Below are 23,906 nucleotides of genomic sequence, written 5' to 3' on the forward strand. Positions count from 1 at the left end.
AAAATGTCCTCTCCAGGCAGGGCTGCCTCACTCTGTCTTTCCATAAAGAACAGGCAATCATTTCATGTGGAGTGTGCAGGCACAAGTGCTCTGAGGACAAGGGGCATGCAAGAGGTCTGGACAGACAACTGGGAACAACTCTTTTCCAGAGGTTCCCATTAAGTCCAAATTCCTACCTAGTCCATCTTTTCCCTAGGCAGACAGTGAGGAATAGGGAGGCTCCTTCCTGTGCCCACTTCTCTCTCAGGATTTATCTAATCTGGCACAACATTCTTGAAGCCAAAAAGTACCATTTCAAGGCTGGGGACACCTGACTCTCATAACCCCACAGACCTTTCTTCACCCCACATGTCCCATCTACACCAAACCCTGCATGCTGGAGGCATCTTCTCCTCACACAACCCCACCTCTCTAAAAAATCTGATTAGGATTAGCCAGGAACACTGGCCAGATGAGAAAGAAAAATAAGGGGAGCAGAGATCATAGGCAAGCTCCTTCCTTCAGTCCAACAAACTTAAAGGGCAAATATAATGTTTTAAAGGGTTGCATCAAACATCTCCTCAGAATGTATCTGCCTTGGGATGCCCCAGTGAGGGAAATTCACTTCTTTGCCACAACCAAGACATGCATGGCAGGATCTTGGGGATTTCTCTCATCTCTAGCAAATTCTCATGGGTTTAAAGGGTTTTTCCAAGATATTACTGGGATGTCTTGTCTACATAATTGCTCTAAGATTTAGAAAATACTCCTGTGCCTCATACAGTCACAGGATCCTGAACTAATCAGCTAAGTTAATTCAAGTCTGGCATCACTAGGGCAGCATGGAGCAGCTTGGATGCCATTAAGAATTGATCTCAATAGGAAGAGTATTTTCAAACAGGCTAGGAAATTTTCTCACACCAAAAGTGCACCAGCCAGAAGATTTTTCTTTTCCTATTTCTTCTTTCTATTTTGTCTTTTATATCAGTTTATGTTTCTCCACTGCACTATCTTACTCCATCTGCACATCAAACACATTTCCTTTGATGGACCTGGGGATGCAGACAAAAGCTGTTTGTTTGGTTTGGAACTGTTTAACTTGTTTGGGGGAAACTATCTGTTATTCTCAGCGGCCCTTAAGGGCTGATCCACATGGGAGAGTAAGCCAGGCTCAGCTCTGGTTCATGTGTCATAAACAAGATTCATAGGCAAATTCCAAGTGATGAAATATCATTAGTAAACGAAATGAGAGTGAAAAAGAGCCCAGCTCAACTCTCATGGTTTAAAGTGATCAGAGTCACTGGGACACAAATAAACATGGCATCCCTGAATGTCACTATTTATCGTGTTTTGGTTTTCATAATATAAATACATTTTATGGCTGCCAAAGGATAGCTGGGAAAGTCTATCCTCAACAATACCAAGTATCTCCAAGGAGAACTCCTGTCTGCTTTATTTTCCTTGCATTTCTTAGCTCTGCTAAATTAAGGCAATTTCACTTCTGCCGGGCCACATCCAACAGACCTAAAAACCCACTGGGGACACACAGCCCCAGCGAAGGGACATGTGAAAGATCAGCAAGACTTAAGGCTGGGGACTCCAAGGGCTTTGCTCTCTGTGCTGTGAATCCCAGTGAGAGCAGGGTTTTTGCAGTGGGGTTAGCCCACCACTGACATGCAGGGGCTGCCGAGGGACGACGAGGAGCATGGCAGGAGGACAGCCCACGTTTCTGGAGCTGAAGGGCTGAGCACACATCCCCGCTGGCTTGAGAGAGCAAGGCAGCACCGGTCCTTTTGGCATCCTCTCCTTCTGATTTATTAAAAGTCCCCAAAGAATCTGAAAAACAACATGCTTCTCTCCTGACTGGTTTTCTCTCTCTTCCTCACTGCTGTTTCCCCTATTGTGCTGCTACCTTTAACCCCGTTCTCTTGTATGGAGCAGAAACCAACGAGGCTCTTGCTAGGTTTATGTCTTCGCTGACACATGTGAGATGGATGATGCTCACGGAGATGTCCAGGGTTAAAATGGGTGAATCTCAACAGGTTCAGAGTTTGGATGCTGCTATGACAAATGTCATCTACCATCACAGCTATTAGCTTCTGAAAAACTGGCTTGGAAATATCATTTAAAATGTGGGGGCTTTGCTTTACTTTTTTTTTTTTTCTTTCTTGTCAAAATGAAAAAAAAAGGAGAAATAGAAATATTCAACTTCCTAGAACAGTTCGGGAAATTTTAAAAACAATAACTTTCGTGGAGTTTCACATTTGTCCGTGCCAGCTGGAAAATGGGACGAAAAATACTATCTTTGACATTGGTTGTAGATTTGTAGGGAAACTCCAACATGCAAGCCTGAAAATAGTAAGGAGGTAAAAATCCCCACCCTGTAGATTGAAATCAAAAACATCTCCAAAGACCAACAAAATTGGAAAGGGTCTGACAAATTAAACTTTGTGCTTCTCCCAGTTATAGTGATAATGCTTTTTAAATTAAAACATAATACTGTCTCTACTAATAGCCATTGTATGGTAGTGGAATAAATGTATGGAGAGTGTTGGAGAACAGGGGAGGAGGAATGAGCTCAGATTTGCTGTGCAGCTCTAACAGCTTGAGATGGAGGGAGCAGATGGGACATTTCTCTAAGCAGGCTGGATGGATGTGGCAATGAAAGGACAAGAAAATTGAATGCAACCAAACCATGCAATCAGTTTTTGTCCTCAACCCTGGCCATCCACTTAGTCCTCCAGAGCTGTCTCACGTTTCCCAACACCCTGGCTGGTGGGTTTTGGCCACTCTGCCCCATGCCCATACCAATCCAGTCTATGGACAGTGCCCTGCCAGGAACACACTTCCTCCACTGAGAGAGCAAAACTAAGGAGAAAAAACAGATCTTTTCACCTTGCCTTCCCTGTGTGCCTTCTGGTTAAATTTCTGCTATTCAAATAGAGTATGCTTCTAAAGTCTTGGAGACCTGAGGCTGCTCCACATCACCTGAGAGGAGCTGCAGGGATTGTCACATGGGGAGGCGAGGGAATGACGCAGAAAATGATGCACTACTCCTCACAGCATCCCTATCTGCCACAGCAGGAGTGATGCAGACCAGTTTTGAAACCCAGGGATGGAAACTGCTTCTGAAACAGCAACATAAATTGCTGTGGGAACGGATGAGAAAAGCAACGGGATGCTATATAACGCCTGGCAGAAATGGGTTAAACAAAAATAGCAAATTAAGGGCAACAAGCTGGCCAAACATAACTCTGCTATCCACACAGCTCACATTAGGCAAAGGAGCTTTGAGCTCTCTTCTGAGTTACAGCAGAATTTATGATATAAAGGAAAAGCAGTAGGAGACTCCAACAACAGCGTACATTTTATCTGTCTCTCTGCGCAGATATGAAGCATGAGTAGCATCAAAGAAAGCATGAAAACCATCAAGCCTGGCCCACATCCTGAGCAAAGGAAATAGCCATCCCTTTAGTCAAAGTCAGCACTGCTGTGTCTGTATCTGAGGGGTAAGCAACACAACAACCCAGGCTTCCTGTCATGGATGGGTTCATCTGCTGGGCTAGGAAACAAAATCCTCTTTTTTCCTTTCCTCTCACAGCATGTAACAGGGTGAGATGCAACCCAGCCTAAGGCCTCTCTTGCCACAACAAAGCAGGTCACAGAAGCTCAGCAGAAAAACACTGTGAGGCTCTCCCTGATGCTCTCAGCTGCAGATAACCACATCATCTCCTCCACTGTTCAAGGCAAAGTCAAAGAGCCCAGATCTCCTCTCATTTACACTAGCCCAACAGTGTTGACCACAATGGAGAACCTCAAGCAGATTCAGTCCACAGACGAATTTCACACTGATACACAGACTTCAAGCAGATCTTCAAGTAGATTACACCTCTTCTCAGACTAGAAAGGCTCTGAGAGCTAGAGAAATTCTTATATTCCTTCATTTTCATGTAAACAGTGTCCTTATTCCCCTCCACAGCAGCTCACCTTGCATGTTTTCATTTTCCATGGTTAAACCTCTGGCATAAAAGTCTCCCACTTTAATCAAAGAGATTTGACGTCACAGGAAGCCTCTTGGGAATGTGCTAGATGGAGCTCTAGCTACAGCTTGTGCCATCTTCTTGTGCTTTTCCACAACCCAAAATCTCACACAACAGAAGATCTCAGCACTGTGAGTGTTTTGGAGGGCAGGGAAAGGAGGAGATGGGCTCAGAGCAAGAGAAAAGCAGAAGCAAGTGGATCCAGGAGATCCCATTTCCACATCAATTTCTCTAATGTTTGGCTAGAGCAGAGGAAGGGGAAGGAGAATTCCGCAGGCACTCAATGGCCAGACATCTTTTCCTTGAGGAAAGGGCAGCATTCACAGCTTTCCACAGGGTGAACTCTTGAGGGCTTTGTAAGATTCACTAAACCTTTGGTTGGAGGAATTCCAGTATCCGCTGCGTTTCCACTGTTGCCACCACTAACGTAGGCCATGTCCGTATTAGCCAGGATCACAAGTTTGTTTTCTCTGGAACTCTTTCATGGATGGAGTAGTTCCAAGATACTAAATGATGTAGCCTGATAGTTCAAGAGGCAGAGCTCCAAGATTCCCCACCAATCCCCCCTTAGGAAAAGTCCCAAAGTAGGAAAGCACTTAACAGGGTATAAAATAAAAAATAAGAATGAAAAAAAAAAAAAAAAGCTATTTAAGACCAAGGGCGACAGAAAAAAAAAAAGGCTATTTTCGGGTCTGAGATGGCCTGTGATTCAAGCCAAAGCTACCCTCTTGTCCAGAAGCACAGCCTGCACTGAGGTACAGCTATTTAAAGCCACTCAGAGGCCCACTGCATGATGGAAAGCAGCCAGATCAGTTGGGCCTCATCAGTTTTGTTTTTGTTAGATTGAAGCCAGAGTATGTGAAATGACTTGTAAGAGGACCAGGGAAGGGGGGAAGGCTGGGCACCCAGCAGTCTCACCCACGACACGCAGAGCTTGGTCTCTGCCTCATTTAAGTGGCAGTGGGTCACAGAGGAGGTCCCTGAGCAAGGAGAATGGTTCTTTTGTCCCCTGAAATACCCACAGCCATGCAAAGACACGTGGCAAAACTCTCAGGGGTTACAGGCCAGCCATGAGAACATGCTGCAGGAAAGTGTTTGCAAAGCTGGTGGTAGCTGACATCGTGGGCATTGTCCGGCTGCTCCCCTGCCTCTGCCTCCCCTTGTGCTCACACTGACACATCCAGGAGCCTTCTCCTCTACCATTCTCACTGCTGGAAGGAAAAAACTTGTCTCCCTGCCTCCACAGGCCTCCACTTCCCACCACCATGCACTCTCACTGCCTCTGCACTCCACAAAGCCCAAGGGACCTGGCATGAAAGATCCCATCCTAGCAAGTAATACATCATTTTCATCACTTTGGTTTTCAAATATATTCTTATATCAATTTTTAATTTTTTTTTTCAAGTCAGCCCTCGGAGTGTTGCCAATTTAAGCACAGTGCATAGTGCTACAAGAGCTTCTTATTTCCACTTTGCCTGACAGGTATCCATGTCCTTGTGACACTGCCTCTGTTCCCCAGCTTCTTCAGATAGCAATAGTTACCCTAAGCATTTTACAGAGTTATTGAAACCACTGACTAATGTGCCCAGAAATGAATATCCACTGGGAAAGAATCTGGTTTGGGCTCGTGTTCCTTAATTGTTGATTAATTCCAATTATGGTACAGCTGATCCACCAGTACCACAGATCACCACATCAAAGAGCCAACCAGTAAAGGAAGCCCCTGAGTTAGAACAGCAACAGCTCTGTTTCAAAAATTCTTTTTAGCTGGAAAGTGCTTCATAAACATTAATTTGTTATGGCTCACTCACTCCCTGGGGAGGAAGGAGCTGTTATATTTAATACACAGGCGGCAAAACGGTGTCGCAAAGCAGGACCACGTTTTCTCCAAGGTCTCCAAAGGAACCAGTGACAGTCCTGAACATCCAACAGGGAACAGCCTCAGCTCCCATCCTCTGCAGGAGCTCTGGGCTCTGGAAGGGACAGAAGTGCTTGATAAAGCCAGAGGGCTGGGATATCACAGCAGACATCAAGAAGAGACACAGATGGTGGGCAGGACTGCACACAACTGCTGCAGCCTGCAGCTGGGACCTCCCCAGCCCAGGCAGTGCCAGGGATGCTCTCCTGCTCTTCAGAGGGTGGGAGGAGCTGATCAAGGCCCAGAATAAATCCTTGCTTGTTCAAGTCTCTTTACTCTGCCATCTGCTCCAGCAGCACCTTATGTCATCTAGAAAGGCCAAAGCTGCCCTCCAGGAAGCCCAGGAGCTGTACAAGCCCGAGAGTCTGAAGTGTCAGGAAGAACATCCTGTGGGAAAACATGATTTTGTGGAGTTTACAAACCGAGGATGGAAACTGAGGAGCACAGGAGATCTCAGCAGGAAAGGAGGCACCGAGCACTACAGAGGAGCTGTAAATGGGAACAGGAAGAGCTGAGGGCTAAAACACAGCAAGAGCAGCAGGGAGTTTCGAGGAACAAGATTTTGTTGATTTTTTTAGGCTGTTTGGATGCTGTGTTGTCCAGAATTATTGTTCTTTGTCTGTGTCTCTCCAATGCTGCCGCTCTGTTGATTTCTTTGGAAACAAAGCTGCCACCACAGGTCTTCAGCTCTTGATAATTGCCCCAATAGATGGTTCTCAAAATAAGTTCTCTTCTGCACCAAAATATGTCAAAGGGTGTTATTACACTTCCCAAGGGAGAGCTCCCAGCTCCAGATTTTGTTTTGAGACCATGTCTTGGTATCTTTCAGTATTTCACAAGCTCTAAAACACACACCCCAGGGCACAGGGAAGGCTGTGCTCTCCCAGGGGAAGACAGAAAAACATGGGTTTATGCTGATACTACAGAGCTCCTGTGGGACTATTTGGATGGTGCCAACCAAACGAGTGTCTGGCATTTGTGGCAGCCTTCGTTCTGCAGCAGGGGCTCTGCTCCCACCAAACACACATGAAACGTGGTAGGTTTTTGCAAGAGAATGTATGAAATGCCTGGAAAGTTCCTTTCAGCCAGTAAAGCACCGATGAGGTGAGTGATGAGCCCTTTTGGGGGCTGCTGCTGTGCAAGGAAGCCCTCACTCCACCCCAGAGCAGAGGGTGAGCTATGCAGAGTGGGGAAGGTCTGGCACGGCACAGCAGGGCAGCAATTCAAGATCTAAGCCCAAAATGTGTGTCTGCTGTTGATTAGGGGTCATCATTCAAAGGAGGGAGGAAGGATTAGGAATCCTTTCTGGCAAGCTTTTTCCAGCTAGTGGTCTAGCTGTGAATTTTTGCTCAAGCAATCAGCTCTGAGCTTAACAAACTACACATTTGCCAGACCCTTCTCTGCCCCAGTTTCATTCTGGGTCTGCAAATAAGTCTCCCTCTCTCCCTTCTTCCTCTCACATCAACTCACCTAAATGCACAAGGCATTTAAAGCACTGGAGCCCAACCTTATTTCACACCACGTCACTCTGTGCAAGCCTTTGTGTGTCTGCCCCACTTGGGCCATTGGCATGTGCTGATCAAACATCAGCAGAGATGGGGCAGTGAAGGGGCTGAGCTCACAGGCCTCCAGATGGGGAGGCACTGCAACATGGAAACTCCTGGGAACACAGCTATCCAAAACCTATTTTCCCTCCACTGAAGGCTTTTATGCTTGAGAAAGAGGAGCAAACAACTTTACTAAAAAATAAGAAAAATAAGTCTTTCCTCTCCTCCATCATCTATCAACAAAAATCCTACTTTCCACCACAGCTAGGACATCTCCCCCTCTATTTTAGCTGCTCCTTGAAGCAACAACTCCCGACACCATGACTAAAACACACAGGAACATACACCTCTAACAGCACCTCCACGTTTGCACATGCAACTAAACATGAGAGATCACAGCCCAGAATCCAGCCTCACTCCCAAAACCAGCCTGGGTGTGCCCGAGTGTGCCCGGGTGTGTGCGAGTGTGTCTGAGTGTGCCCAGGTGTGCACGGGTGTGCCCAAGTGTGCATGAGTGTGTCCAATTGTGCCTGGGTGTGCATGAGTGTGTGTGAGTGTGCACAGGTGTGTCTGGGTGTGCCTGAGTGTGTGCAAGTGTGTCTGAGTGTGCCCAGATGTGCACAGGTGTGCCCAACTGTGTGCGAGCGTGCCCGGGTGTGCATGAGTGTGTGCGAGTGTGCACGAGTGTGCCCAGGCGTGGCCAAGTGTGTCTGAGTGTGCACAAGTGTGCCCATGTGTGCACAAGTGTGTCCGAGTGTGTGCAGGTGTGCCTGAGTGTGCCCGGGTGTGCCCGAGCGTGCCTGGGTGTGCACAAGCGTGCCCGAGTGTGCACAGGAGTGCCCAAGTGTGCGTGAGCGTGTCTGGGTGTGCACGAGCGTGCACAAGTGTGCATAAGTGTGTGTGCGTGTGCACTGGTGTGCCCAGGTGTGTGCAAGTGTGTCTGAGTGTGCACGGGTGTGCCTGAGTGTGCGCAATTGTGCGTGAGTGTGTCTGATTGTGCCCAAGTGTGTCTGAGTGTGCCCGAGTGTGCAGGGGTGTGGCTGAGTGTGCCCGAGTGTGCCAGAGTGTGCCCAATTGTGCCCAGGTGTGTGTGATTGTGCGTGAGTGTGTCTGAGTGTGCCCGGGTGTGCCCGAGTGTGCACAAGTGTGCATGAGTGTGTCCGAGTGTGCCCGGGTGTGCGTGAGTGTGTCCGATTGTGCATGAGTGTGCCCAAGTGTGCATAGGTGTGCGTGAGTGTGCACGGGTGTGCGTGAGTGTGTCCGAGTGTGCCCAGGCGTGCGTGAGTGTGTCTGATTGTGCGCGAGCGTGCCTGAGTGTGTGCGAGTGTGCCCGAGTGCGTCTGCACAGAGGAGCCCAGGCTGAGCGATGCCCAAAGCACCATCAGAAGGCAGGAGAGCGCGCACAGACCCCGCTGTGCGTGGGACACGTGGGCTGGCAGGGGGGAAGCGTGAGAGGGAAGCAGAGAGGAGCGATGCCACAGCACGGAGCACGTGGCAGGGAGCAGAGCAGTGCAGGAGAGGGGCCGAGAGCTGGAGCTCACACGTGTGGGGCTGAGAGCACAACGGCTGCTGAACATTTACTCTCACATTACGGATTTAATGGCTTTTAACAGGAGACTTTGTAAGCGATCAGGAATTGGAACAAAAGGAGCTGGGGGAATAATTATCCTAACCAGGGGAGCTAAAGAACATGGCAAAATCTGTGCTGAGCAATCATGCTAATTAAAGGCACCCAGAAGAATCAGGATAGAAACGCCAAATGGTTTTCACTCTGCTGCCCTAATCCACTAACAGCCTCGGCACTTTGACTCCCACCAGCTGTGGGAAGGACAGCTCTGGGTGAGCTGTTTTGAAGCAATAAATGACAGAGATAAACAAGTGACACGGGGGGGGGGGCTGGTCCCCTCTGCAGTGGAGCCTGAAGCGATGCTTGGCCCGCCAAACCGAACAGTGGCTGCTTTGCACCAGCAGCCTGGGAGAGGACCAAATGCTCTCACAGCCTCCAGCTGAGCAGAAAAGATCCCAACACGCTTCCCAGAAAGCAGAACAGCTGCTGGCAACTACCAGCATGAGGCTGAACACAGCCCACAGGCACCAGCCTGGTCCTTTTGGGGGGCTCAGCCCTGCTGTGTGACTGCCTCTGCAGGGAGTTGTGTCGCACAGCTCAGCACCCTGCTCTGGCCTGGGATGTGCTCCCAGTGCCACACCAGAGCTCTGGCAGCACTGGGTATGCTGCTCCCTCCTTTGCATAGCTTCAAGCATCACAGGGTTGTGTCTGCTCAGATTTGGCTTTCAAAGGTAAGGACATCTATGCAGGAGGCACCATCCTGATCTTCTAATGGTTAAAATTCCAGCTGGGGTTCTTGTCATCTAGCATCAGAAAAGCAACAGCTAACACTGCAGCATGGGCACATTTTCACCCAGAAATGTGGAGACTTGACAAGTGTCCATGTTGTAGAGGAACAAAATGAACACTTCTGCTTCAGCAGACTAGAAGTTTTACAGACCCAAATAAAATTTCCCATGCATTCAGCTAGTGTAAAACTCAATCAGACTCCTCAAGGAGCTGCTGAGCCTTGGTCTGATGGGGATTTCAGGGGAATATCTTCTTCAGATGTACCTGAAGCCAAACAGGACATCACATGCCAAGGTAGATGGGTGCAGAAACACAATTAACAGGACAAGACACAGAGTGGTGAAATCACCCACTGAGTACAGAGAAGTCTCTCTCTGCCCTTCCCAGCCTCCAAGAGAAGGTTCTCCTCAGGTATCTGCTTGGGTGAGGTGTGAGTCTCTCCTCCCCAGCAGTGCAGACCTGGGTTTTGTTGCAGTCACCTGCATTGGCGCAGAATGAGAGCTGTGCTGGGGAGGAGGTGGGGAGGCAGAAAAACCAATGCTAACAATTGCCATCAGGTAACAGCTTTCCATTTAAAAAAAGGTGGGTTTTTTGTTAATCAACAGGTCCATTAACATGGAGCAAATATCTCTGTAATGGACACCCACAAGATCACAGGCTGAACTATTTGTGTGCAGCATCTTTTGATTGATTCACCCTAAAGATCATCAAGTAAATGAGAGAGGATGTAATACTTGTGCAGGAAACATTCCACAGCGGATACATTGATTGCAACACTCAGCCAGCTGCCGTGTGCCAGCCTCCTCTTAAACAGACTTCATATTTGATTCTCTGATTAAATATTTTAAAATGGAGAAAAAAAATCAGGCCTAGATTTGTGCTTCCTTCATGGAACCTGGTATTCTTCCAAGGAGGATCACTTGAGTGACCAATGTCCAGTCTCCTCCCGCTCCTCCTGTCCTCAAGACTTACAATTCTATTCTCTTGGTCCTTGTCCAGCCACAGAGACCACTGCCACTCCACTGCCTGGCTTCTTCCCACTAAATCCTTGGATCAAGACAAGAGAGCCTGTTTGGTGGCACACCTGGAGACCTATTGATTTATTCATTCAACTGCTACATGCATTTTGCCTGCCAGTGCCTCTCTGACTCCTCCTCTCTCACCACAACAGATCCATTTTCTATCAAAAGCCCACTGAAAGCCCAACAGGACAAGAAAAGACAGGGCTGAGAATGAGGAATATCCTGAGACGAAAACAGAGTCAGAGAGTCCCGGACCCATGAGGAAATTAGCAATGAAACCATCAGCTGAATAATTTGCCCCAGCAGCAATCCCAGCCAGCAGGGATGGCCCTGGAGCCAGAGCTGAGAGCTTGTGCTCTCTGCAGCTCGCAAAACCAGGTTCCTTTTCCACAGACCAAATCCCAGGCTGACACCTCCTTTATGAGCTGCTGAAAAACACCATTTTCTGGACGAGCTCTGCAAAAACACAGTGACACTTCCAGTTTATGAGCAAGCCCTGCCACCGCTCACCGAGCCACAGCCTTGGAGCTGTCAGAGCCGTGCTGAACGAGAGCAGCGGGGCCAGGAGGCTGCTGGCAGCTCTGCCGAAGGGGACGTGCTCATTTCACATGCAAATGAGCCACACAAATTGAGAGCAGACCCTCCTTCTCCCCTCTGAGCTACTTGCAGAGGCGGAAGGCAGGTGAAGGGTCTCTGAGGCAGGTGAAACACAGCGGGACAAGGGGACCCAGCATCTAATTGGAGACAAGAGGAGAAAGCTGAGCACTCACCCGGGGCCCACAGGGAGACACAGCTAACCCTCCCCTCCCGAGAGAAGCTCCATCAAGAGATTGTCCAGCCTGTTGGATTAATGACTCCTTGAGGCTAATCAGCAGTGCCAGCACCTACAAATGAGGGCCCTTCTCTGCTGTAGCTTCCATCCTTTCTCTCCTTCAGCACCATCAGGAAAATAAATAAATAAAACAAGCCTGTAGGTCCCATCCAAGCTGAACTGCATGGGCCATTACAGCCAAGCAACAAGGTAAGTGCTGCAGGTATAGGCTCAGCTGTGGATTCTGGGCTCCTGCCTCCTCTTCCCTTCTTTTCAAAGAAAATAAAATTGAGTTTGCATTGACTACTGAGAAAATGAGACAACATTATACAGGACACGACCCTCTGCAATCAAATTAGGACATTGCAACACCATAGCCAGCATGGAGTGTGTAGTCCTGACAGGGTATAGGAATAAGGAGAATGATTTTATGCAGTAAACATTAAAAGACAAAAGGAAAATGAATCATATCAGGTCATCCATCATAACTAGAGTAAGAAATAAGTTTGAAGTGGCACAACAAGCAGCACTCCTGTCTTGGGGCTTCCCTCCCAAGTCTTTCTTGTGTTCCCACTCAAACCGGCCAGACACTTCTCAGGGCTGGTCATTAAAGACATGGCAAAAATTGGGAAATATTTTTGCCACTTGCTGCATAACTTCCTCCCAGCCCCTTCCCCAGAGTTCTGACAGTTTTCAAGAGAGTAAAGCCACTGTCCACAGAGTTTCCAGCTGTGGCCCAAGAACAGCACGGCCCAGGGTGCTGATTTCAGGGGTGCTCAGATCTATTTAGATACAGGACCAGGTACAGCAGCAGGGCTGCTCCTCACTGTGCCAGGACTGTGGGCATGTAGATCTGGAGCCTGGGCTCTGTGCAACCTGGGAGGCAGGTTCTGCCACCCTAGGCTGGTCAAAGCCCAGTTCAGCCAAACTCCCTCCATGCCTGTTTCACCCATCAGGCAGAGGAATATGCACCCACTGTATTCATCCTGCTAGATGTGGGAAGGAGGACACAAACCTTCCTAAACTCCTGATTTACATAGCAGTCTGTAGCAGTGGTTTCCCAACTGCATAATGAGTACATTAACTTTGGCTAAGACAATTCTCCAGAGATGAAGAGATGGAAAAAATAATCGAAACAAACTGTGATAGAGTTTTTGATTAAGCAACTGATGATCAATAAAAGTTATCTGCGGGGCACAGAGTGTTAATTACCATTCCTGTATCAAAGAAACATCTGAGCCCATAGTCCCTGCTCCACACAGCCCACAGAGTTCAGCAAGACCTGCTCCTCCTGAACTGGCAAGGTGAGAATATGAGCTAGAAAGTCCACTGGTCTCACCTGCCCTTATTCCTGTTAAAAGGGTGATTGTGGAAGAAGGATGAGAAATAACCTTAAAGTGGGAAGTGGCTAGAAAGAGAGGAATGAAAAAGGTTAACAGCCTGACTCAGACTTGAGGTGGTATGTTTGGGGGGGAAAAAATAAATTGAAAAGGCATTCATAGCCTTCTCAGACAGCTCCATTTATTTAAAGAGGCCTTGGAGCTCTGCAGCTGTAACACCAACACCTCTATAGCAGGGAGCAAGAAGGACCAGCCTGTGTGACTACCAGCTCCCTGCCACCAGTGATGCAAGGCACAAAGTGACTCACACCACATCCTGTCATTGCTATCCCCTTATCCTTCACCCCCAATGTCATTGCAAAAAAGGTGTTCAATCTCTATAGTTCTTAATATTTTAAATTCATCCCCAAAGATTCTAAAGCATTAAAGAGTGGACTTTATAGAGAATTTCTCATAGTAACATAGCCACCTGTTTAACAGCACACAGCAGCACGGCTGCACAAGGGTTTCAGAGTGCAAGTGGAAAGGAGAGCTTCATATTAAAGCTACAGAGAAGAGACAAGGCTCAGATCAGCAGACACATAAAATATCACTACCTCCTCCTGAATTTAGCTATTTCACTGTAACTAATCATTTTGCTCTTCTAGAAATGTCTGGAGAACTGTTAGTGACCACAGGGAGCTGCTAGGATCTTTGTATTACATTTCCTCCAAAAGTTCCCTCCTCTGACAGCCCAGCCCAGCCTGCCTACAAAAGGGATTTGTTTTCCCAAAAACCCACTTAGCCTTCCTGTCCTTAGAGGGTCTAGGGAAAGCTGAGAAAAAATCAGCAGACAGGATACTTGTTCTGAAGTGTCCCACAGGGAGCAGAGGGGATGAACAGCACATTAGGATTTCTCCCCCAATTTCTCAAATTCTCACGGAACTGGGGTTTGCAATCGCCCTCTGCAGAGCCCATGTCAAGACAGATCATTAATACCACTCGACACTGAGGATCTCTTGTATTAAAAAAGCACAGCAATTACTTAGCTCAAATCTCTATATTATTAATAAGATCTATATCTATCATGGATATGGTATTTACACTGCTACGGGGAAATGTAATAAATAAGGCAATAAGCGTTTTCTTCCTCCAGGTCAAGATGAAAGTCTGCATCTTAGAGAGCAGTGCTTTCCTTGGGCAGCCAGGCTCACATCCCAGCCTCCCTGCCTAATTCCTGCAGCCAGGAACTAAAGCCAAGTTGAAAAATGACTGCTCTTCCTCTGAGCCCAGCACTCAGGTTCCAACACACTCCAATGCTTGGAGGAGGCAATGCCCAGGTGGAATGAGACCTGCAAGGAGAGGTCTCTTCAGAAGTAGTCAAGAGAGCAAAGCAGAACATATTAAGACTGTAGCATGGCCCCCATGAAGGTGGAAAGGAAGAATTTGATGTAAGCTATCTGGAAAAGAGCAGGAAAAGTTCAGAACTGCCATTTTCTGGGATCATAATATGCAGCTGACAGCTCCACGGATGTGTTTATCCATCTAAACCCCTGACTCCAAAAGACTGGCTGTGAAAGGACTTCAGGTGGGGACTCATAAACATGGTCCAGTGGGCTGAACATGGGCCAGGCTGCTAGCTGTCAGCAACCTGGCGTGACCTTGAGCAAATTGATGTCTTTCCAGCTGCCTCTCCTCATCCATAAAATGGAGATGAAGATGCTCAGCAGCCCCTTGATGGGCTGGAAGGAGAAATGCCTCTTTCCAGGAAACATTGTAGATACAACATGCCAGGTTAGTTCTCCTCATTAAGAGGATAAAATCTACCCCATGCCTCAGATATTCAGCTGCCTGCTGTGCTCTCAGTAACGTTCCCCTGACATTTGGGCTCTGCTGGGATCTGGCACAAGCGCAGAACAGTCCCACTCCACCCCACCCCATCTCTGGGATTTGCCCAGAATTTATTTTTAACACAGCCTCAGTGTGAACATTTGTGTTGGGTTTGTATGAACTCATGCTGATCCCTGACTCTGAGCTCGTCTCACCCTGACTGTGCCAATGGCCAGGACTGTCAAGAGAACGGAGGGCACAATGTCCCCCACCCTCACCAGGAGCCTGACACGAGGCAGACCCAGAGCCTCCCACCTCAACCCACATGTAGGAAGGAATCTTTGGGCAGCCACCTCAGGTGAAGCCATTCCTGCTGTCCAGGGTAACTAACTTGTTCTAGAGCGTAAGACATGTCCAACAGGGCCCTAAGCTGGGCTTAAAATGACCTTTCAAAACCATGCAGCCCCAGCTAAGTCCTTTATTTCCCTGGTTCTGGAATGTGAGCTGGAGCCATGGCCCATCTGAGAGAAGACTTGGAAGAGTGGGCTGTAACCTTCTGATTTGCCAAGCCCCCAGGTATAGCTTGAAACACAAGGTCCTTGCCCTTGCATACACCTGCTGGCCTGCACCTCCCTTGCTCAATGCTCCTCATCAATTACAGCACAGAGACACAAAATGACTGATACTTTTAATACAAAGAGCCTGTCATTTATTTATTAGCTGGCAACAGGCCCTGCAGTCCTGGATGGATGTATTATAAATCAGCTGCATTTCTAACCATTAAAAATTCATCCAATTCATAATGTAGGATGCCTATAATTTCCTTATTAGTGTTGAGTGTGAAGGATTTTTCTTTCTCCTCCCTTGGCTCTTTGCTTTCCCAAGATCTTGCTCATCTGAGGATTAGCTTGGCTTAATCCTGCAAGAGGGAGGTGGAGGGGTGAGAAGGGCTGGGAGAAGGGAGACAAGGACTAAAGAAATTTTGTTCCAGTGTTTTCTTCTAATTGCAATTTGCCATATATACTTAAGAGACTTAGCTGTCTCCTGTCACACTTATGGGAGCAAGAGAAACTGCTTGTCCTGAATTTAAGAGATGTTTGTGTTGTAGGAGAAAAAAAATTCCCTTTTATCTCACAAAGGGAAAAATGGAGTATGGTGGCTGGACAGGGAAGGATGATGTAAAACCTGTTAAAAGTACAAGTAAGATAAGAACAGGTGTCCATACATTATAAACCAGTGCATTTAAAATAGATCAAACACATATATAAGATTTATATATAAAAAATAGGTAGGTATAGTAGCCTTCAGACTCAGTGCTCTCATTCAGTGAGAAAAAATAGGTTAGTAGGCCTGGAAGAAAGGTGTGACATTTTTACAGACCCACAGTGGTGACAAAAAACTTCAGGTGCTGCTGCAGCATCAGCAAAGGAACTTGGAATGAGCATCAGAAAAAGCTGAGTCGACATGAAACTGTAAATCATCACTTAATTGGAGTACTGCAACCCATCTTGACCAGGCTTGGCTGCAGACAGCAGGACAGCCTGGTCCTGGGTGTGGTACACACAGAAATGTTCTTGCTTTCACTGAGTCTCAGCTTGTTCCCATCTCTTAAAGAGATGTATCCAGGGAGGGGCAGGGAGAGAGGGCTTGAACAGATTCAAGCCAGGCTCAGCACTAGGTAACTTGCAGTGTGTTTAGGAATGAGTGTGCAGGAATCTAAAAATTGATTATGCAATAAACCCTGCCTTAATGGGAGACAAGCCCAGGCATTGAGAGCAATGCTGGGACTCCAATGTACTTTTCACCTCGAGATGCTTGCATACAAACCTTACATCAGCTGCACATGGAAATGGGTTTACTGTGTTCTCCAGTGGGTAGGTTCACTTCAGCAAATCACATCTTGTTCAACATGTTCAACAGTGCTTTGCTCTCAGCCACGGTGAGAAGCAGCTGCTTCAGGTCAGGGCTTTGGGAGCACACAAGCAGAAGTGGAGCTTCCATGAGCAGCTTCCTTCACCCCACTGAGACACTCCTGGGCTGCACACACCAAGAGCAAGACAGACTGCAGGATGCTGCTGGACTGGAAGTGTCCAGCAATCAAAAATGACAATTTCTGCACTTTTGTTATGGGCAGAAATCGTGCTCTGCTCCACCTGCCCTGTGCTGCTGGGAGCCATCCCTGTCTGCCCACCCCATCTCCTCAGAGCCAGCCACCACACAAGGCTGGGAAACAAAAGCCTCCTTCCACACAAGAAACTCCTTAGGCAGAATATTTTTTTTACATGAATCTTTGCCCAGGTTTCAGGACTGAATGGGATGTTTTGGGCTGTTTAGCCTGAAAGCAGCACTAAGCACAGGTTTGAGGTTCTTTAACCTCTACTGACGTGCAAGTTCTCTGCTACATTCTGTGTTGTAGTTCTTGTCCCACAGGGTAGCACCACTAATAATGTTCCTACTGTGTGTGTGGTCATGCAAAACTGCTCCAACTCCTAAACAATAGCAGCTATTTTAAATTAGGAATCACAATTTAACCAGACAACGATCAAACAATGAGAGCTTCCAATCTCCAAACCAGAGAGACACTTCCTGCCTGATCACAGTGAGGCCCCACACACTTCTGAGAGATTTTAAACCTGACAAAGAGCCTGGGGAGACTGAAAAATCTCAACACAATGTCCTTGCAAACTCTGGGAACTCCTGTTCCTTCAAGGGTACCCCATGGCCAGGTACCACAGGCACGTGCTCTTTTCCCCAGGAATGCAGAAGTACCCCAGCTGCCAATCATTATAAACCACAAAAAAACTCATTCAAAAACAAGACAAATGCTTAAACGAGGGCCAAAATTAATCAATACCACCACTCAGCCCATGCACACATACACACACTAGCTATTTTTACAGTGACCCACAGCAAAATTCACACAATCCATGAGCCATTAGGAGCACACTCCTGACACCTGGGCTGCCTGAGTCTGCAATAGCCTCAGGTGGAGCACTGTGTTGCTACCTCTTGTCTTGCAGGGATGAAACCACCCCCATGAAGAGGGCTGGCTGGTGAACAGAGCCCTGCTCTCTCTGGCACAGACACCTCCTTCAGGTTTAAGCCCACCACAAGCACAAATGGATAGGGAGAAGCACCAAGACCCAGACACACAGCTGGTAACAGAGGGAGTGTAAACCTGGATTTACCCCTGTTGTGTCCCACTCCTCTCACCCTGCCATGATGAGCCTGGACTTGTACCAGACCATGGGTGAGTGGACAGGGACAGTGGGGTGTGTGTGGAGCCAGGGAATGCTGCAAGAGGAGTGGGGAGTTCATCTCCCTGTATGAGATGAGCAGGGGGCTGGGTAGAAGGTGGAATGTCAGGGTGTACATACACATCCTCCATGAGATGCTGCATTCTTGGGCACTCTGGTCCATCCCAACAGGCACAGGGATGAGGCTGCCAGGCAAAAAGAGCAGCCTGCTGCACTAGAGCCACTCCAAATCCAGTAGGAAAACAGGTCAGGACCTCCTCTCATCTGGCTTGTTAAGTTCTTGACAGTCCACACATCATGAGCTCCCTTCCTGAAATTGCCCCAGGTGAGCCAGCCCTGCTTCCTAGCCCCACAGACATCAGGATTAAACAGTCCAGTGGGGATGCTTTTAGGCAAGGAGAAAGCAGAGTTTTGTACCAGACAATACTTCCCTGTCAAGCCCTTGATGTCTGTATCCAGCAGTCTCTCCACAGGCTGGTCTCCATCAGCAGCCCAAAGCCACATTCTTCTGGATTTAAGGGTTCCTCTTCCTCATGGATCTCCACCACCAGGGACCAATGTATCATCACTCAGCTGTGCTGCCAGTATCAATTCTCCATTCCAGGGCTGGAGCCTGCTGGTTCCCCTTTGATTCTGGGTGCTGGTACAAATATCTCCAGTAAACACACATTAAAGCAACAGAGAATGAATCTAAAATCCAAACAGCAGCAGGAGGTGATCTTCTTGTGCTCAAACCAAGTCAGGTGCCCATCCCATCTGGAGCAAGCAGGGCTGCACTTCAGCTCCTCCTAAAGCAGGCAGGGACCGGGCAGAGCCACGCTGCATTTCTTCCTGCATGGTACAACCACACAGACAACATCTCCAGAGCTGGCTGAGGGGTAAGGTATAGGCAATGCATCTTGCCAGCCTTTCCAGGACATCCTGAAAAAACCTCATTTCTGCAGCACCATCACAGCAGGAAGGTCTGAAGTGTGAGACTGCAACTCAAAGTGCAGGTGCAATAGGTGGGATGGGCACTCCACTTCTGCAAAAGTAGGTTGGACTTCTGGAAAATGTGGCTATTTCTTCCACTTGCTCTTTCAGGGATAGAAGAAATGATGCAGAGCAGAAAATAGCTCCAGGCAGGAAAGCTGAGAGCTGGGAAGGTTGGCTCAAGTCCCACTGTCCATGGTGTGTCTCCTGTTGGTCAGATGCTGCAGCCTGGACAAGAAGGTGATTCTGGGCACAAGGGAAGTTCAGTTCTTCTCTGGTGGGGGGACAGAAGCAGTAATTTTGGTTGCTCACACATTTCTTCAGACACCTACAACACCTGCTCTGGGAACAGCCAGCCAGAGCCCACAAGGCTTCTTCAATACCCAAATCTTTTGCAGGATGTTCACATCAAACCTTGGAGCTCAGAGCAGTTTCCATGAGAGCCAACAGCAAACCAGAAGGGAGGGAAATTTGGAGGCAGAAGGTCATTGCAGAGACCCCCGATGCCTTCCCCTGTTGGCAGCTGAGCTCTGAGGTCAGGGCTCCTCCACAGCCCCCAGCCACAAGCTCAGGTTTTGCTATGAACAGTGAGGAGACACAGCACAGAGCAGCAAAACACACATGAATGAGTAAACAGCTACTCACAGGTCCTCGTTAAAACCCTTAAAATACCTCACAGGAGCTGAGTGAGGAGGACAAGACTGTGAGACCATGAGAGCTCCAGCTCAGAAGAGTCTTCACCCACAAGTGCCTACTTCAGAAGAATAATGGGAGCTGGGTCCTTCTGGAGAAGAGCCTGGGGACTTCATTTTAGAGGAGACAAGAGGAAAAGAATAGTTTGGAGAAACAGCAGAGCTCTGTGTGAGGGACTGAAACCTGTGGAGCCTGGCCCCAGGCAGGGCATGGGGAAGCAGAGTGCTGCTGTCACTTCACCCTGAGCTCCACATTTATATTACATAAAAAGAATATTTGATAAATTATCTTGTCCCTGGAAAAAAAAAAAAAAAGGAAAAGTTTCTTTTCCACTACCAACTGTTTCAGTTTTCTTTTTTAGGCAATAAAACTACAAGCACTTATGACTTCAGTTTTATGTTGCTGCTGTTTTTGGCAAAAGTGGGACCATGAACTGACCGAAAATAGAAATGCTGCATACTTTTTATCTTCCCATGCCCAGGATGAACAAAACACACTAGGCAAATAAAAAAAAATTAACAGTTCTAAGGGTAAATATCCTTTTCATTTTAGTTCTTGAGATCTATTGAAAGCAGAGTTAAGAAAATCTATTTGTTTAAGAAATATGATTTTTGAAATGACCACAATGTTCCTTTTAAGCTGCACTGAAATAAAAGATAAAGACAGGGTACTGAGTGAAAGAGTGCTGATGGCGCTTTTATTGTGTGATTTGCCTTGTTTTTTTTCTGAAGTACTTCTTTTTAGCCGATTACCACGTATTTACAGTTAGTGTAATTATATCTAATTACTTAATTAGCATGAATACGTGTAATTACTAACTTTGAATATGTAATTATGTCAGGGCAGCCTGTAATAAATGAGGTTGAAAAAAACCCTCATTAGGACTCTAGGAAAGGACGGCTGCTCCACCCGTGTGGAGAATGCATCCCAGTCCCCAGACTGAGCCAGTCCTGGAAAACACAGCCAGCTCCAGTCCTGGCTGGCAAAATCCTCCCCCAAAATCAAAGAATTTGCCCCAAAAGTTCAGCTTCACATTACTTGTTGCGACTGAGCATCCACTGCTGGGATGCAGGTGGGGATCTACCCCCCAGATCAATTTTCTCCATCAGGGTTTGGATTTTTGTCTCCAATTTGTGTAATTCTCCAGAAGACCTGTTTTGTTAGATGAGAAATACAAGGGAACTGAACAACTCCAAAACTGTGCTGTGGCATTTGAGTAAAGCTCAAGAGATCAGATCCAAGAACTAATCTGCATCTGATGCATTGTGCTTAGAATTAATTACTACTTAATTACTATTATTAAAGTAAAATGACCTTCCAAAATGTTTCTTCTGAAACATTACCAATATTTCACCACAGAAATCTCCAGCTACTCATAATTGCAAAACTTGAATTTTGGGAATTCAAATCCTGAACTTCAAGAGAGGGAGGTAACATAAGAAGCTGCTGTTACTGATGGGCCTGCCCAGAAGGACAAACAGCCACATTCTGGACAGAAATGGGGGTAGACTGGATCATGTTTTGCATCACCAAAATGTATGACCATTGGCTGATGTTATGTAGCCCTAAACTCCCATCCCCATCACTTTCTCTGCCCGCTGTGCTTGCCACAAGTCCCATTCTTCTCTTCTATCTGTTTATTTCCAGATATAGAGGTGCAAACTCATCACAACCTGTTGCTCTTTGCCAAGCAGATATGAACTTGGTTTCCCTTCCATGTGCACAAGATCAGGAGAAAAAGGCAGTTTTAGCCTATTCTTCTGAAACCTGCTTGTGGTTGGACTGTTCACGTTGCCAAACTCTTTTCTTAACCCTCCAGGTAGGGCCAAGGACAGCTGAAGTAAGGACAGGATGCAAATCCAGCACGGCCTGGAGTTAGAGCACAGAGATGGGGAAGCATCTTCTCAACAAATAAATGCTTCAACATGAGAAAACACAGTGGTGGTGGTGCTGGTGTCTTCCATGGCTCTTTGAGAACCCTCACCCAGGAAGGGAAAGAGAATTCTGAGTCAAGCTTGCTCCCCCTCTGCACTAAGTCAGGCAGTAACAGAAAGAGGGTGAGACAACTGCAAAAATCCCAGAAAGGCAGAAGTGAGGGCTGGTTCCTGTGCCACTCATCCCACCAACACAAGGACAGCACATTCCCAGTGAAGAACAGGTCTCTGTCTCCTTGGGGACACATTGAGAAGAAGATCCCATGGGACAGCACAGCACAGAGGGAGCGAGAGGCCTCCAGCTCCACGGGCAGGGAGCTGCTCTCCATATCTCAGCTGCAATTCCATTATGCAGAGCTAAGTGGCTGGGAATAAACATCCCTCATCCCTGCGTGATAAGTGATGCTTGCTAGTATGGAGGGTGACAGAAATCTATATCACATCAATGTACTATTAATACTGCATTAAGCACACAGAGTTTGCTCCCCTCGCTGCAGCACGGCACTGGGTATCAGCATGTCCTCCACCCAGGCAGCATCCAGGAGCACTGGGGTGCTTGCAGGAGGAAGGAAGGAGAAAAGCTTCATGCTGGAGAGGGAAAATGCTTGCTGAAGATGTTGCTCTAGCAACAGCTCAGTGCAAAGGAGAGATGCTGGGTGTCACGGAACACCTTTGCTCACAGCTGGGCAGCAGCTCTGGGGGAGGTGGTGGAGTGAGGAGTTTGCATCTGTACAGGCTCAGCTGGGCATAGAAGCACTCCCCAGCCCAGAGGAGCTCTCTTTAGAAGTCACAGCAAAGGGAGAAGTGTTTGTGTCCAAGTTCTGCACAGGGGAAGGGAAAAACCCTCCAGCATGACAACCACGGGGAGAACAGGAGCAACAAATATTCTGCAGCCCGGGCTTATGTTGAGTAGAGCACATCAGATCAAACAAACCCCTTACAGCAAAAGCTCCCCAAAGCATGGTTAATTTAATAGGTGAATTATGAAACTTTCCAGCCTCAAGCAAAGCCACCAGTAAAGTCAGAAGTTTTTGACCAAGTTAAAGCCTGGGGACTAAAATACAAAACACACACCAAATTCAACTCTGCCTGAGGAGTCAAGGATTGGGTTTTGCCCCATGAATGACAAATCTAAAAATATTAGGGTTTTCAACATGAAAGCACCCATCTGTAGTTTTCCTCTTATTATCCCCCAAAGGGAGTAACAGTGTTGTGGGGTTTGGTTTCAGCCCCACTGCCTTGCAGTCCTGGAGAACCTGGAGCATTCCCTCCTGTGGCACCCTTCACAGAGAAGCGCCTCCAGATGCCACCCCAAGCATCTCTGTGAACCCTTCAGATCCTACTCAAACAGCCCCGTGAAGCTCTGAGGTCAAATCCTGCTGTGAGTGACTTCCCCTGCAGCCCATCCAGCTCTGACAAGTCCCACAGGGCAAAGGCTCAGAGCAAAACTTAATCCTTTGAGGTTTAAGCTCTGCTACAGCCTCAAGAGCACCCACATCTTGCAATGGTCGGCATGCAGATTAAAGAGATCTGAGACAGCACAGCAGGGAAAGGAAGAAAAAGTAAAGCGGGGGAGCCCTCCCTCCCAAGCCATCAGAGTTTGTAAATCATTTTGAGATGAGGTGCTATAAGAAATGTAAAATATATAATTAACAGCACAGAAAAACCATGCTACATTCAGCTTCTCCACTCCTGCCTAATCACCGCCCTCCTCCTCCCCTCTCTACAAACAGACCAAATTTAGCACATTGAAATGAAAATCAAGGGAAAGCCAGGCACGTTCTTTGGGTACATCCCATCGCTCTGGCAAATGAAGGCCAGTGCTAAGGGCTTGGGCACAAGCCAGCAGGACCCACGAGGGTGCACAGTGGGGGCTGCCCAAGGGATACCTCCATGGGAGCAGCAGCTGCAGCTCCCCTTCCCCTGATGGAGGCCAGGAGCAGCGTGCTCCTGCTGAGCACTCAGTGCCACATGGCTTCCTGCAGGCTGGGAGATGGGCCTTCTCCCTGTCTGCAGAGGCTGAGGTCAGTCTCCTGCCCCCGTGAGTCAGCAGCAGCCAAGGAAAGAGCAGAGGTGACATCAGCACAGCACTCCCTGCCTCTGGCTGGGCCACAGAGATAGCCCAAGCTGAGGGCCTTTCACCTTTTGTTTTGCAGGGTCTTTATTCTTCCAGTTCTACCTGGAACCAAGACACACCAAAAGGATGCAAAATAGCAAGAGAGGAATGT

General features: G+C 47.7%; 1 protein-coding gene across 3 annotated transcripts in view; it reads right to left on the bottom strand.

The window, feature by feature from the left end:
- NTRK3 (neurotrophic receptor tyrosine kinase 3) overlaps window positions 1–23,906 on the bottom strand; it is a 218,672-nt gene that overhangs the window by 80,838 nt on the left and 113,928 nt on the right. The window lies entirely within an intron of this gene.

Source organism: Agelaius phoeniceus, chromosome 13 (genome assembly GCF_051311805.1).
Source record: "Agelaius phoeniceus isolate bAgePho1 chromosome 13, bAgePho1.hap1, whole genome shotgun sequence".
Classification (NCBI taxonomy): Eukaryota; Metazoa; Chordata; class Aves; order Passeriformes; family Icteridae; genus Agelaius; species Agelaius phoeniceus.